Source organism: Lissotriton helveticus, chromosome 6 (assembly GCF_964261635.1).
Source record: "Lissotriton helveticus chromosome 6, aLisHel1.1, whole genome shotgun sequence".
NCBI lineage: Eukaryota > Metazoa > Chordata > Amphibia > Caudata > Salamandridae > Lissotriton > Lissotriton helveticus.
This window is the reverse complement of record NC_136067.1, coordinates 67127304-67141897: the sequence shown is the minus strand read 5'-3', so window position 1 is coordinate 67141897 and position 14594 is coordinate 67127304.

Genomic DNA, 14594 nt, shown 5'->3' with positions numbered 1-14594 from the left:
ATCTCGATGAGAGGCAAGCCTACCTCCCTCTCTAGGCTGTTTCATGAATACTGTTGATACTCTGGATACTCTGTCTGGGCATACTGGTACATCTGCTGTGTAACATGCTGTGTTGCAGCGATAGGCTGCGGTGCTGGAACTGTCTGTTGTGCATTCTGTGGTGACTGAGAAGTCTGTGAAACTTGTTCTTGTCTAGGCGGACGTGGTCTTTCTTTAGTCTTACCAGTAGCTATGTTGTGTTTCAGAACTGCACACTCGTTTATAAAATGACCTGGCTGTTTACAATAATTGCATGTCCCTTTAACGGGAGCTGCAGGATGACTGGCTTGATTCGGACACCCTCTTCTGACTGTCTTGTGGAACAGATTGTGCAACTAATACTTTCATTTTCGTGTCTTTCATACGTCTCCTTTCGTGTTCTTGCTCTTCCCTGATTCTGTTCTGGTGATACTGGAGCATTTGAAGCATTTGTGACGGGGTACTAGCTTGCCAGGTACTTTCGACTTTCAATACTCTATTTTTAACTTGTGAACTTGAATTCTCGACTAGTTTAGTAACAAAGAGATGAGGGTATGACTCGCTACTTGTCTTCAAACCACTGTTAATAATAAAACATTTCTCAAATCTAGAATAAAAATCACTAGTATCTTCATCCTGTTTCTGTTTGCATGCTGAGATTGCATCCCAATCTTCCTTTTTCGTGGCTAGTAACCTTGGCAAAACTTGTATCAATAACTCGGGCAATTCTTTACATTTGTCCCCAAGACCGGTACCTGATACTCGTATTTTATCTTCAGCTTCTAGAGCTGTCCAATCTATCTTTTTCTCTCCCACCTCCCATTCTTTTTCCTTGAGTTTTTCATATACCCCTGCGGGCAACAGGACCTTTAACATTTTAATAATATCCGGATACGTGTATTCTCCCATACGGAGCATGTCTTTTAATTCTCGATGGAACCCTGCTGGGTCTTTGTCGTGACAGGGAATTAATTTCTTCATCTCTAAGAGTTCCATCTTTGTGATAGGGGTGTAAACAAATACTCGTTGCATTTCACCACCCGGTGTCCTAACTGGGTGTACTTCTCGTAACGGATGCTGTCTATCTATGTAAAATGGTTTACTTTCTGGAGGTGAGACGTGAACAAAATGCGGATTCAGAAACGTTCTATATTTGTGGCGCTGTTCTAGAATGACACTAATTAAATCGGTCCCTAAACCTTTCCACTTATACTGGAGTAACTCGTTCAAAATATCATGTAACGGACCTGGATCAGAATGTTGTCCCTCATACAGGTGCTGGATCATATACATACCCACCAGTCGCTGCTCGGCTGGGGGCAGTTTCAGAAACATTTGTGCCACTATTTCGTCTGGAAAAGTGGTAGAATCAGTAGCCCACCGGACTGCTGATCGGGCTAGTTCTTGTTCATGCATGGTACTAAGTTCACTATAACCGATACGTGATTTCAGAATGTGATCTGTAGCTTGAAATACGTGTTCAAGAGAACCTTGTTCTGGTGCTGGAAGATGAAAAACTTTCTTGTGTTCTAGGCGTGAATGTCGGTCTGGAAATCTAGATTTACCTACATACGCTATTCTGGCGGTATTCTCGTCTTCTACCTCTTCAGTAGGAGAGTCGTCTTCTTTCTCGGACACTTGTGCTGCTTTACGTTGCTCGTGTAACCTTATTATTTCCTTACGAATTTTCTTGTACATACTCTCTATACTACTGAGTGTCTTGTGTCTTCCCTCGGCTATATGATCACTCCACTTTGTCAGAATTCTCATTTCGATCGGATCTTTAGTTGGACAATCTTGTTCCCTTATTAAACAATTAACTAGAAACTTTAATAGCATGAGCTGAGTCTCAGCTTTCCTTAGAGACATGATTTCGCCAATACTTTCTGGATCTTCTCCTGTACGGATGAAACGATATATTCTGTCTAGATCTTCTTTCATATTCGGTAGGGTGTCCAAATACTCGGTCACCCGTCTTACACGCAATGAATATATAACCAGATTATCATCGCCTGGGACTGGATCATAACGGCATTCGGTAAGAGCTCGTCTGATATCTGCAACGGACTGATGTTTGGGCGTACGCTGTAACGCACGTTCATGTAACTCGACTAACGTTACACGTTTGTGTGGCGGCGGGGTACCAGGAGGACCTCCCCCCGCGGCTCCTAAACTAGAATCGTCGACTAATACTCTTCGTGCTGGCAGAGTGACCGATGTAGTGGGTACTTGTACTGTAGGCTGGACCGGGGGTACCGCAACAGGTACTGTAACAGGTGCCCCGGTGGCTGGAGGAACAGGAATTACATTATTTACAGGAGCTGGCGGAACAGGATTTGCATATTCTGGGACCGTGTCGTCCAAATAGGACGAGAGAAAAATATCAGCTGCGGTCGGTTTGTGACGTAGCTTAATCGGAACTAATGGCGGCGGAAAATTACATGGTGCTTCTGGGGTTGCTTTTGGCAAGCCCTCGGCAAGGAGAGGATACATACCCTTAATGAGGGCATTTCTCTGTCTGTCTGACTGTTCGGCTTTTACTCGTTCGCCTACTTCGATTAATTCCCTTTCTTGGGCTCTTTCTGAGGATTCCCTACTTAATTCTGACTTTCTGATTTCTTTTTCGGTTCTTTTATGTGATTCTTTGCGCCATAACTCGATGGCATCTTTCTGGGACTGTCTGGCTTTCTTTTTCCATAATACTTCTTCTACTCGCATGATGCACTCGGCATCCCACGTACCTGATACGGGCCATCTATATTTCTCTTCTAATTCCTTGGTGTACTCCACCCATAAGTCTAGATATAATATGGCACTTATGCCATGCTTATGATACATAAAATGACCTGGACTGTCCCTAGGCGGGACAGGAACTGCTTCCTCGAGCAGACCTTTTCTGGTTTTTAACTGACGTAACTTCGTGAACAGAGGCATAACTTAGGCTGGAGTCTGGACACAATACAATACACGATAAACACAATAATAACTGAAAACAAATCACTCATACCACGACATTGAAAACACATGAAATCACATTTATAATAACGGTTCGGACAGAATACTACCTGAAATACTGAAAACAGAACACATGAATTTCTCGAGAACAGAACTCACTGGAACAGAAACTTTACTAGAATGACTGGATGCACTGCTAAAACAGTACGAAACTTACCGGTCCCATAAAGAGACACGTCAGGACCCGCGCCCACCTAGGTGAACACTTCGTGTTGGATTTGCGTACCCAAACCCACGGACCAGAGACAAATTAATTGACCCTGTCTAGATACTACCCCAGCAACGGTACTCACCGGGCAGCAAGAACGGAAGGCCTCGGACTGGACTGGACTGCTACGACGACGGACGGACGAACTTCGGACTTCAGTTACAGGTGGGCCTCCGGATACCTCGGACCTTGGACTCTCGGCTTGGGCTCTGGTCGGGACTCGCCGCGTTCCTCCACCGCCTCGTCTGGACGCTGGACCGCAACCTCCGTCTCCTCCGTGGGCCTGAGGGATACTTGAAGCAGAAATATCTGCACGTGCACGGTATGGTTCCGTCACGGCTGCAGAGGATCAGGGGGCCTGCGTGGCTTCTCCGGCGCGTGGGGAAAGGGCAAGTCCCTATTCGGGCGCCATTATGTGGTAAATAAATAAATTATTACCGGATCTATTTTTGACTATAATCAATAAACAGGTAGCTCAATAAATAAGAGTCAAGATACGAGGTAGCTGAAGTTCACAGGCTTTAATCAAGCATAAAGGACAGGAACAGGACAGCCTGTACGGGAATAGGATGGCAGCTGCCAGGGGCAGGAATAGGCTAACTTTTAATAATAGTGCACAATATTTATAGTTAAACAAATACATTACATTCAATACAGTAGGCGTAGCAGTAGGCGGGGTTCGTAACAGTCGCGAAAAGATAAGGGCAAAACTGATGCAACAAGAAGGCGTGCACAGGGCGTATACATAGACATGTGGTGCAAACGTAACAGAATATGTCATAAACGGGGCGGAAACATGGAGGGGGCTACCTGAGCAGCTGGGACCTCTAACCTAGTGGTGCGTGCAAACTGGCAATGACGTGTTACCAGGGAGAACTGGGGCTATGACTTCTGCGCTAGAAGAGGAGACTAAAGTCTGGAGTATCAGAGCGACATGTACCCAGGCATATCTAGTATCTAGTGTTTAGAGTACATGTTGATAGAATCCAAAAGTTATCAGGGCAAAGGCTAATAGACATTAAGACTGGTGCATGCATTATTCTACATGTAGTGCGTGTGCGAGGAATATTCTATGAATATTAATACAGTATTTCTCTTACATGGAGACATAAAGGCTAGACCATGACGGAAACTATTGATGCGATTCAGTAGCTTAGGAATGCAGAGAAGGAGGGCTGGACTGATAACTAGAATCATAACATACTCTTGGCAGACTGGGAGGCAGAGCCAGGCCGAGCCGGGCACTGCGAGGCATGAAAGTAAGCTAAGGGTCAGGGATACAGGTGGGGGCTGTATCGCTCCTCGGAGAGGGTTCAGGAAACAGGAGCTGAATCTGAGTCCGGGCCCTTTTGAGGCCTAGAAACGGGGATAATTCAATGAATTAACGTGCACACTGTAAAACGTGGCAACGTAGCTTTACATAGGCCTAATATTCGTTGTATTCACGAGAACTGGAAACTGACATACAGGAGATGGACACAACTATAATTGCGTCTTTAATCGATCAGAGGGGGATACATGCATATCGATCATGCACATATAACATAACATAGGGAACACGTAGGCACATACAATATGGCAAAATTTACTTTTCCACATTGCAGACCTTATCAAGATAATATCAAGCAGATAATATCAAGGTATCTCAGCGGTAAAAATCCTCGGTGCTCGGCGATATTTTATTCCCGCTAACCAAGCAATAGCGATAATTATCGCTATTGCTTGGTAATATGCCCCAGTGTTTTCATTTTCCAATTTCTTTATGCCATGAAAGTGTGCAGATCTGTGATGTTTTTATAATGTTTTGAAAGTTGTATATATTAGTAGTGATGCTATGTTTAGATTGTATGGGAAACAGAATGTTCATTTGTAGCATTTCCTAGATGTGTAGTGTTCACACCTCATTCTCATGACCATCTTGTGCGCAAGTATTGAGTGCTCGGTGTAATCCAGTATTGAAACCCAAAATGTTATCTTGCAGCTAGAGACGGTAATCAATATGGTGGCCGGCATCCTGATGAATGAGCCCTAGATTCCTCTTCTCATGAATCTACATTTGGTACAAATGTGAGTGCTGCACTCACAGAAGGCAGCTTAGGAAAAGATATGGGGTGATGGACACATATCAACACAATCACAGAAAATAATGCAGAGCTCTATTACCTTGTTTTCATTTATTGTATGTTCTTTTCTTTACAGTATCTTTTTTATTATTCACATATCATAATGATCTGGTAATAATTGCAGTATTTGCTTGCCATTTTTGCTGCAATATGGTAGTGTATAACAGATATGTGTGGTCTTATATTGTCAATATCCTTGACCTCTCGGTACTAAAATTATCCTGTCAAAAACCTGGCAGGTCTGTGCAGTTTCCAGATTGATCTATGCTGTGCAATTACCTATAAAAAAATGGTGAAACCCCTGTTAGTTCTTTCCACCACTAAGCTTCACAGAATAACCAAACAGCTCTGGGGGCTATGAGAGCTCTACAACTGAAATCCCCAGCATCATCTCCATGCCAATGATGGGAATTCTAAGCCACCATTCCCTAATCTTTCTTGCTGTACAGCTCCTGGGGGGCTGCATCTTCCATTGCTCACACAAGGACATCATGTAATTTCCAAGGACTCATGTAATAGTTCTGCTTGATGCCTGCTGCTCAGCGATCCTCCTGTCCAGCCAATCAAAACACACTTGAGCCGTCCCATCACAAAATCTGTTCAAAAAGACCAAGGAACTGCCTGGGAAAATAGAGGTCACCCTAGCCACTCTGTGGTACACACCTGATGTGTTTCTGCCCCATACACCCTGCCCAACAACCATGCTTCAGCAATTCTTCTTCTGATATCTTTTTAGGACGTCCCATCACCCGGGCATCCACAGCTAAGGGCGGATAAAGACACAGACTGTATCTGTGTGGATCTGCTTGGGGCAGGAAGTGGCCAGGGCTAAAACCTCTACACCTCTGAAAAGCCACTGCACCATGTGCCTCAGACACCCCTTAGCACTCCCCTACCAACACTCACGCCCAGACCATGCCTTCACCCAGACTACCCCCAACTACAAACATCAACAACCTATACAGCATCCACACCTTTTTCCATTACAGACATTCACAAATACCTTGACAATTATACCTATGTGAGAGAAATGGCTTCCCCTCCATTTAATTCCCCTGTATTTTTCACTCTGGGAAATACCCAATTTATGGACTTTTGCTGAGAGTGAGTGTTTGCTTTTTAAGATACTTCCGCTGCTGCGCAGCTAGCGCCAGAGACTCTGGGCCACTGCTTGTGAACACATATGCATGCACAGACTCAGTGTGTGAGTCTATCATCTAGCTCTACCAGGTTGTTTGCACAGGTAGTGTACCATTCATAGATTGTTGCTAGCCTGGGCAGGCTTTATAGTAGGAGTTGGAATGAACAGTTTGAGTGTACATCTGTAGTGGTTACTGAAAAGTCTGTGTGCTTCACTGTATTAAGCACTATGTGCGAAATATGCACCAAACTACTGTTTCACTATAGCTCAGCCTACAGACTCGGTTGACACACACATATTATGGGAAATAAAGATGCCCTGTGCAGATCTGATATTAATTTCCAAATATCGGTACTCCTTGTGGCACTTCAAAATGAATCATTTTTCTCTAATTCATCTCCAATGTAGATTCTTGCCTTTGAATTGGCCAGCTGACCCAAGTTAATTATCTGCTGGCCAGCTGGAGGATCAAAGGCTAACCCATACAGTAGAGCCATTAGTCAATAATGAGGTCCTCTCCTAGGAGAGGATAGTGTGAAGACAGAATTTGCATGAACTAGTTACTTTTCACACTGCATTTGTCCTGGGAAACTCAACCCCACAGAAATAATGGATAGCTTGACCTCTAGACTCATTTGGAAGTGGAGCAGTTCTTTGCAGTTGTTGGAGTGGAGGGATCAGACAGCTGTGGAAGTTAGGGGTGGGGCTTAGGCTCTCAGAGATGGCTTTTAAAGAGACCACTTGAGGGTAACATCTCGGAAAGTCCCATAGTGCTGTGGTTGGGTCTAGTGTGGAGTGATGATGTGTCATGCTAGGTATGGGCAGGGGCACCTACCTCCTAGAACTTTCCACCCCTCTTAAAAAAACCTGCGCAAGGTGGTGACTTTTGCTTCTTTTAAGCACAAACTGGAACATCTTCTCTATTTGGTGGAGAGATTGACTGCATCATATGTGGCCCTCCTGCAGAATGCGACTAGGGACCCCTGAGTTTCCCATATCTCATATTCCCCATATCTTATAAATATTCATTGGCCTTGGACTGAATACCCCCCTGAATGGTTGTGCCTCCCGCCTGAATGGCTGTGAATCCCCCGCCCCTCCGTGCTGCAGCGGGCTGTGTTATGATCCTTCAGTGAACAAGAGAAGCATCTCCAGGGCCATCAATCAGGTCTGTTGTAGGTATTTGCAAGGCCAGGATCAATAAACTCACAGCATCCTGAGACGTCTACTGGTAACAGCCATATTAGATGCCATGGGGCTTATTTACAAGCTCTTTGCGCCGCTGGTATGTCACTTTTGATATGGGACAAAGTGACGTACAGGCGGCTCAAAGAGCTTGAAAATAAGCCCAATTGTCTTTAATAAAGCGTAACCAAAGATTAATCTTCTTTATCAACTTTTGGCAATCTATAAAAACAATATTGATTAGGCTTCTGCCTATATGAAGCATTTGTAAACATAGTGTGAGAGGAAGTATCAGCAACAATGAATTCGGGATGGGTAATCTTCTCTTTTACTGTCAAAGGCTTTAAAGGTGACCTCAGAGCCAAGCAAAGGAGCTGGATGACCAAAAAAGGCGGCTTCCCCACTTGAATTGTGTGATCTTAGGCAAATATTTTATTGCAGCAAAACTCTCTTTTCTTCATTATTGCGTATGAAAGCATATGTGAGTTCAGAATCCCAGTTGTACAAAAACCTATTGAGTTTTATTTAATAGACTGTAATGTGGCCCATGTACAGGGTTTACATACAGTAGTCTTGCCTCAGTTCACTAAAAGTTCATGTTTTAAAACGATCACTTTTTATAAAGAACTTCTCAGTGTATTGCTAACGTATCAATGTCAAAGCTTGCATATGTTGAAGAAATACACTTTTTTCAATTTTTGGGAGAGTTTATCATATCTTTGCTGTATGATTTACATAGGAAACATTTGTAGGGCTCGGCTCAGGCACGGGCTGTAAGATCCGCGCCATAGGATCTCCCAGTTAATTTGGTGGCTCACACACCTCTACTAATCCCCACTACAGAAATATCAGATATTCACATTCTTTCCGTGGTTTTCAAATGCCAGGTCATGAGTTTCTCAGTCGCCTTTTCCTATTAAACAAATTACGGCACACCACTTTTCGTTCATGTTTGTTGCCTCAGTGTAGAGTCTAATAAATATATGTAGTGCCCTGCGACTGCAAAATCAGGCAGCCACTCTGAGTCTAAAACAATTGTTGCACACTATGCAAGCACTCCAAAGAACAACAGTACTGTAGTGACCGGCTGGTCATGTTCTAGTGTTTCCTGATAATGTGTTTCCACGGGCCACTCCTAGAGGGCTGGGTTCCATACTCACCCCACGACCATCCATCACAAGTGTCACAGGACATGTGACCCTGCCAATAAATGGGGCCTGGTGCAAGTGCCCAGGGCCAGTTCCAGATACCCTACAGCTGAGTCTGTGTCCTTACTTATGTGTATGGGGGCCTAGGGCATTGAGCCTTTCCATTGGTGATGAGCGGGTGGACCCTCCTGTGCAGCTGCCTTGATATTGGATAAGGGGGTGAGTATAGCTCATGTCGAACCCCTACTAGCAGCAATAACATCGTGGCAGACCAGGAGGTGGCCCAGAAGAAAAAAAGGGGGAAAACTGTCTGAGTATCTTGCCGGCCGTGAACCCCGAGAGGCCGTAGGGAACAAGGCGAAGTGCCTGCGGACCTGGCGGGCATGAGGTGAACTCACAGGGTGGAGGAAGGGCAATAAGTTGACTGCATTGAAAAGGCCCCAGGAGAAAGAAAAGTGGGGTGGGGCACAGCGCAAGGTGACTGCACTCCCCGAAAATCAGACCCGAAAATGGTGACCTCCTGCAGCCTAGTGTAAGACGTCCTGCTGCATAAAAAAGAAACAAGTAATGTTCCATAGCCTAGATCATGATGCAGCGATCCACAGTTTGAGGGGCAAGCCTGATCGGAGAACTACTGGTGCGCAGTGGAGATCAGTGCGGCCCGCGTGGAGAAAGTGACTGCGGCAGCCTGGGAAGACAAGTTGCATACCCCCACCCTCCACCAAGAAGAGGTGCATCGCATCGTAGTTACTCACCTTATCCCGGTAAGTGGACATAAGGGCGTAAGGAGGGTTGGCTGCCATGTGATTGGAGGTTAATGTTATGTTAATGTTAATGTTATGAAAATGCTTATAAAGCCCTCGAATGCCGAGGCGTCTTGGCGCTGAAGTGCATAAGTGGAGCAGAGCAAAAAGATAGGCTGACAACTACCCGGCATTAAACAGCCAGGGTGTTAAAATGTTCCTGAACGATGAAAGGTTCGGCTGAAGTCTAAGGGCCACCGGCAGTTTGTTCCACAATTGGGCCGCACAACTAGAAAGTAGACTGCCCCCCATCTAGCACGTCTGTGCCTAGGAATACAAATCAAGCCAAGATTGGCCGACCGTAGGTCTCGCGAGGGGGTGTAGAGCCTTAACCTTTTCTAACAATCCTGTGAGCCATCCCCATACCGTGCTTTGTGCACCAAGCAGAGTGCCTTGAACTCAATTCTCTGCTGGACGGGGAGCCAGTGTAGTGCCTGTCTCCCTTGAGTAGTGGGATGGCCCTTCGGAAGCTTTAAAATCACTCGAACTGCAGCATTCTGCAGTGATTGAAGGTTGCTAATCTGATGCTTATCAATGCCTAAAAACATCGCATTGCAATAGTCCAATCTGGACATAAAAAGGGTGGCCATAACTGTTTTCTGAAGTGCCAGGGAGATGAAAGGGAAGATCTTACGCAGGGTCTTGAGTAAGAAAAAACTAGCTGATGTTACGCTAGTCACCTGAGCTGACATATTCAGTTTGTCATCAAAGATGACCCGAAGATTCCTCACTTTCTTTACTGGTAAAGGGCATTCCCCGGCCTCCAGCACCCACCACAGATTACTCCAGATCGGTGATCCGTTCCCAAACTTCATCACTTCTGTATTAATTTTCAGAAAACTCCGGCTCATCCATTCCATGACGTCCTTCAGACAGGCATGGAATCCTTTCGCTGTTAGCTCCGTCCTGTCTAAAACGAATACCACCAGCTGCGAGTCGTCTGCATACGACACAAGGGTAAAGCCATCCTTCCTTACAAGCCTGGCCAGTGGCTTCAAATAAACATTAAACAATGTTGGGGACAAAGCTGAGCCTCAGATTATAACTGTCCGATTGAAGACCCTCCCTGTTCAGGCTTTGTTTCCTATTGTCTAAAAACGAGGAGAGGAGGGCAAGAGCCAGCCCAATGATTCCAATCTCCTGTAGTCGCCACACCAACACCGTGTGATTCACGGTGTCGAATGAGGCCGACAAATCCAGAAGAACAAGAATGGCCCTCCCCCCCCCCCATCAACTACTGTCCGAATCCCCTCAGTCGCAGCAATCAAGGCAGATTCTGTGGCGTGTCTAGGGCAAAAGCCATGCTGGAATGGGTTCAGTAACTTATTGCTGTCCATATATTCAGTTACCGTTTTATTAATCGATTTTTCCAGGATCTTGGCTACTAGTGGCAGACCCGAGATTGGCCGATAATTTCTACATTCAGTAGGCTCCAAAGTGGGTTTCTTCAGGATTGGCCTAATACTACCTGTCTTACAAGCTACAGGGTAAATGCCAGATGTCAGGACTTGATTAATCAAAGAGGTAAGGGTCTCACTAATCCTCTCCGCCTCCAGGTGCATAATGGCCGGTGGGCAAGGGTCACAGGACAAACCAGATTTAATAGATTTTTAAATATTTATTACCACATCTTCAGATAGGGGGTTAAAACCTAGCAATTTACATGGCACTATCTCCTCCTCCGAGGGTAGTTGATATGTACCCGACAGAGAATTTGATGAGTTAGCCAAATCATCACATATTGTTTGCACCTTTTTCTGAAAGAAAACTGCCAGCTGATTGCAGAACACCTGGTCTGTTTTAAACACGCTGCCCTGCTGAGGTTTAGTAAAAAAAAACACAGATTTAAACAACTCTTTTGCAGAGTTTCCAGCTTCCTGGATTTTCAGGGTGAAATACACACTCTTAGCAGCCAGAATGGCCTCCTTATATCTATTCAAGTCCTGATTATAAGCATCTTTACTAGTCCTACTATAGTCCACTCTCCAAAGATGCTCAAATCTTCTGCATTCAACTTTTAGTCGTTTAAGTTCAGGGCCATACCACGGTCTCCCCGAAGGACGCCTTTTTGCTATGGCGGTCTTCTCAGGGACAACACAATTTACCGCTCTTCGGATCCATTTATTAAACTGAGTAGCAGCCACTCCATTATCCTTATCTAAAATTGGAGGGGAATGGTCAAGAGCAGCCTCTAGGCCATTACTTGTTATCTTACTCCAGCGACAAAACGTCACCTTAGTGGCTTTATGAGGAGAGCACCTCCCCGGTTCCCTGGCTCTGACCTCAAAGAATACTGCTTTGTGGTCCGTCCAAGGGAGTGCCTCTACACCACCCAGTGAGATATCCGGGTGGTTAGAAAAAAGCCCATCTAAAATGTGACCCACTAGATGCGTGGGTTCAGACACTAGCTGATGCAAGCCATGCGCTTCCATAAGATCTAGAAGTGTACCCGTATCTGAGTTGGTGGCCAGCTCCAAGTGATAATTGAAATCACCTAGAATTGTAAAAAAAATCTTAGTTAATACAAGATTCCATTTAGGACATAAGAGCTGTTGAAAAAGCAGCTCTAGTGCCCGGCAGCCGATAGACCAATAGGCCATGAAGTGCAGTCTCATCCTTGAGCCTAACACAAAATTGCATTGCTTCGGCCTGGAGGTCAACCACTACTTCCGTCTGCACCTTCAGGCCATCCTTGTAGATAATGGCGATACCGCCACCTCTACTGCCTAATCTGTCTTGGATGGAAAGTGCATAACCCGAAGGCAAGGCAGCATTCCAATCAGGGGTTGAAATTATGTCTGTCCACGTCTCTGTTAAAAAGACCATGTCAGGGCTATGCGCGTTCAATAGTAATTCCAACTCATACTTATGTTTGACTACGGAACGTGTGTTCAGGAGAAGGCACAAGAGCCTATTTACTGAGATAGCCACCAGCCTTATCGCCGACCCTTGATCAGCAAGGATAGAGGATATATTATCATGTGTCCGAAAACCATCTGCATTTCCTCCTTGCATACAGACAGCTTCCCTTCCCCTTATTCCAATACTCTTATCAATCTTACCATCAGCTCGATAGCAACAGTGCGGGCAGAGAAACGTTACCCTCTCACCATCCAAGTTCATCTTAGCACCATCCCTGCAACACTCCCCCCGAAGCTTCAACAGCGACTTTCTTGAATAGCTTAGGGGCACGCGCCAGCGTGACTTTTAAGGAGTTTTTAAAAAAGAACTAGCGCGATAACCCAATGAAGGTGGGCCCGCTCTTACCGCAGGGTTCTAGCGTTAGTCTTTACCCAGGAGAGTGTATGAATGAATGTGCCCCGGCAGAATTAAGAACAGTGAATTTCTTAAAAAACAGTTCCTCGCTAGAAGTTATCAACAGTGAGCACACTCGCAGCCCGAGTCTCCGCCTTTCTGCAACAGCTCAGCCCCAGCATTACACTGGTGTTGGCCGGCATTCATTGCGGGTCGGAAGGCCTAAAGCAGCGAGTAGAGGGAATGCCCGTCTGCACCCCTGTGTTATGTCGTTCTATTCACTTGTACCTTTAAGGGCTCGTGATGTGCACTGTGGAATGTATGATGTCAGGGTTAGAATGTGGGATTAGACGTTGGTTAAGAATAGCAGTTATGCTGTGGGAGTCTTTGGATTGAGCTGCCTCCTGGCACTCACCTGTATAGCTTAGCTTTAACTTAAATAAAGCTATCTTCAATTCCTGCCTGCGTCCCTTCATTACAATTGGCGACGATGGAAAAACGGATATGAACTCATATACAGAAAAAGGAAATCGTTCCTGGTATTTTTATCGTATTCCAAGAGAAGAAATCGGCTATAAAGTGTGGGATACTTTTGAGGACTTCAACTCCGGTGGAGAAAATTACTGTCGACACGCCGGTATATTGTGATAAAGGTAACTTTAAAAAGTTGACTTACTTCTCTTCTCTAATCGTGCCCGGTCGCTTGGTGTCCGTTGGAGATTCCTCCTGGCGGCATTTTTTTTCGAACGGAGAGCGAGATCCAGCACGGGCTGCGCTCAGCTGTAGCGCGAGAAGCTGAAGCTACCACAGAACACCGGATAGTGACACAATTAGAGGAAAGGTCCTTACTACGCGAGGCCACGTTGCGTGACCTTACGTGGAAGACATTTTGAAGTGCTTTTCTCTAGTTTTCCAGTCCATCGGAGCAACGCGATTGAGGAGAAACCTTCTCATGGTAAATCTGAACGGAGCGACGCATGGAGGAGAAGTTTTACGATGACAAAGTAATTTTTTTTTATTGTATCCCCTCTTTGTTGGCTACATTACTATTGTGATAATTATGACAATATTGGACATAGAGGGAAAGTATTTCTGAGACAAAACGAACATTTCTATACAGGTGAGGGAGTCGGGTAGGAGCAAATAGACTTACTACAATTCTTCTAAGAAGTGTTATGTTTAACTTTTAAAAAAAAAAAAGAAGAAAGTGAACGTTTGTGTGATGGACCAGGGTGACACAAGTGAAGCCAGTGGAAATACAAGTGTAGTAATGGCTCAACAGAATTTTATGATTGATGCTCCAGAACCTTTTTGGGCAACTGGTACAAAACCGGTTATTAAGTGGATCGAGTGGAAGGAGTATTTTATAAACTATGTAGAATGTAAATGTAAATGTAAATGTACAGGAATTTATATAGCGCAAAATCACCAAGCGGTTTCTAAGCGCTTGCTTAGGGAACCCGTCCTGGTATTCCCCTGTGAGATAACCCCGGCAGGGTATCCGCAAGGTGAAAGCCAGGCATCCCGCCGCGAGGGGCCGTTGTGGAGATTAAGCAAGCTATTGCCCAGAGTCGCAGAGTGTGAACCCGTGAATCGAGTAGGCACCGGAGCGAGAATTGTCGAGTCCATGGACATTTTAGGACTCAAGACCCCGCCAAGCCGGGAATTGAACCCTGGTCCCGGGCTGACCTCTGCTTC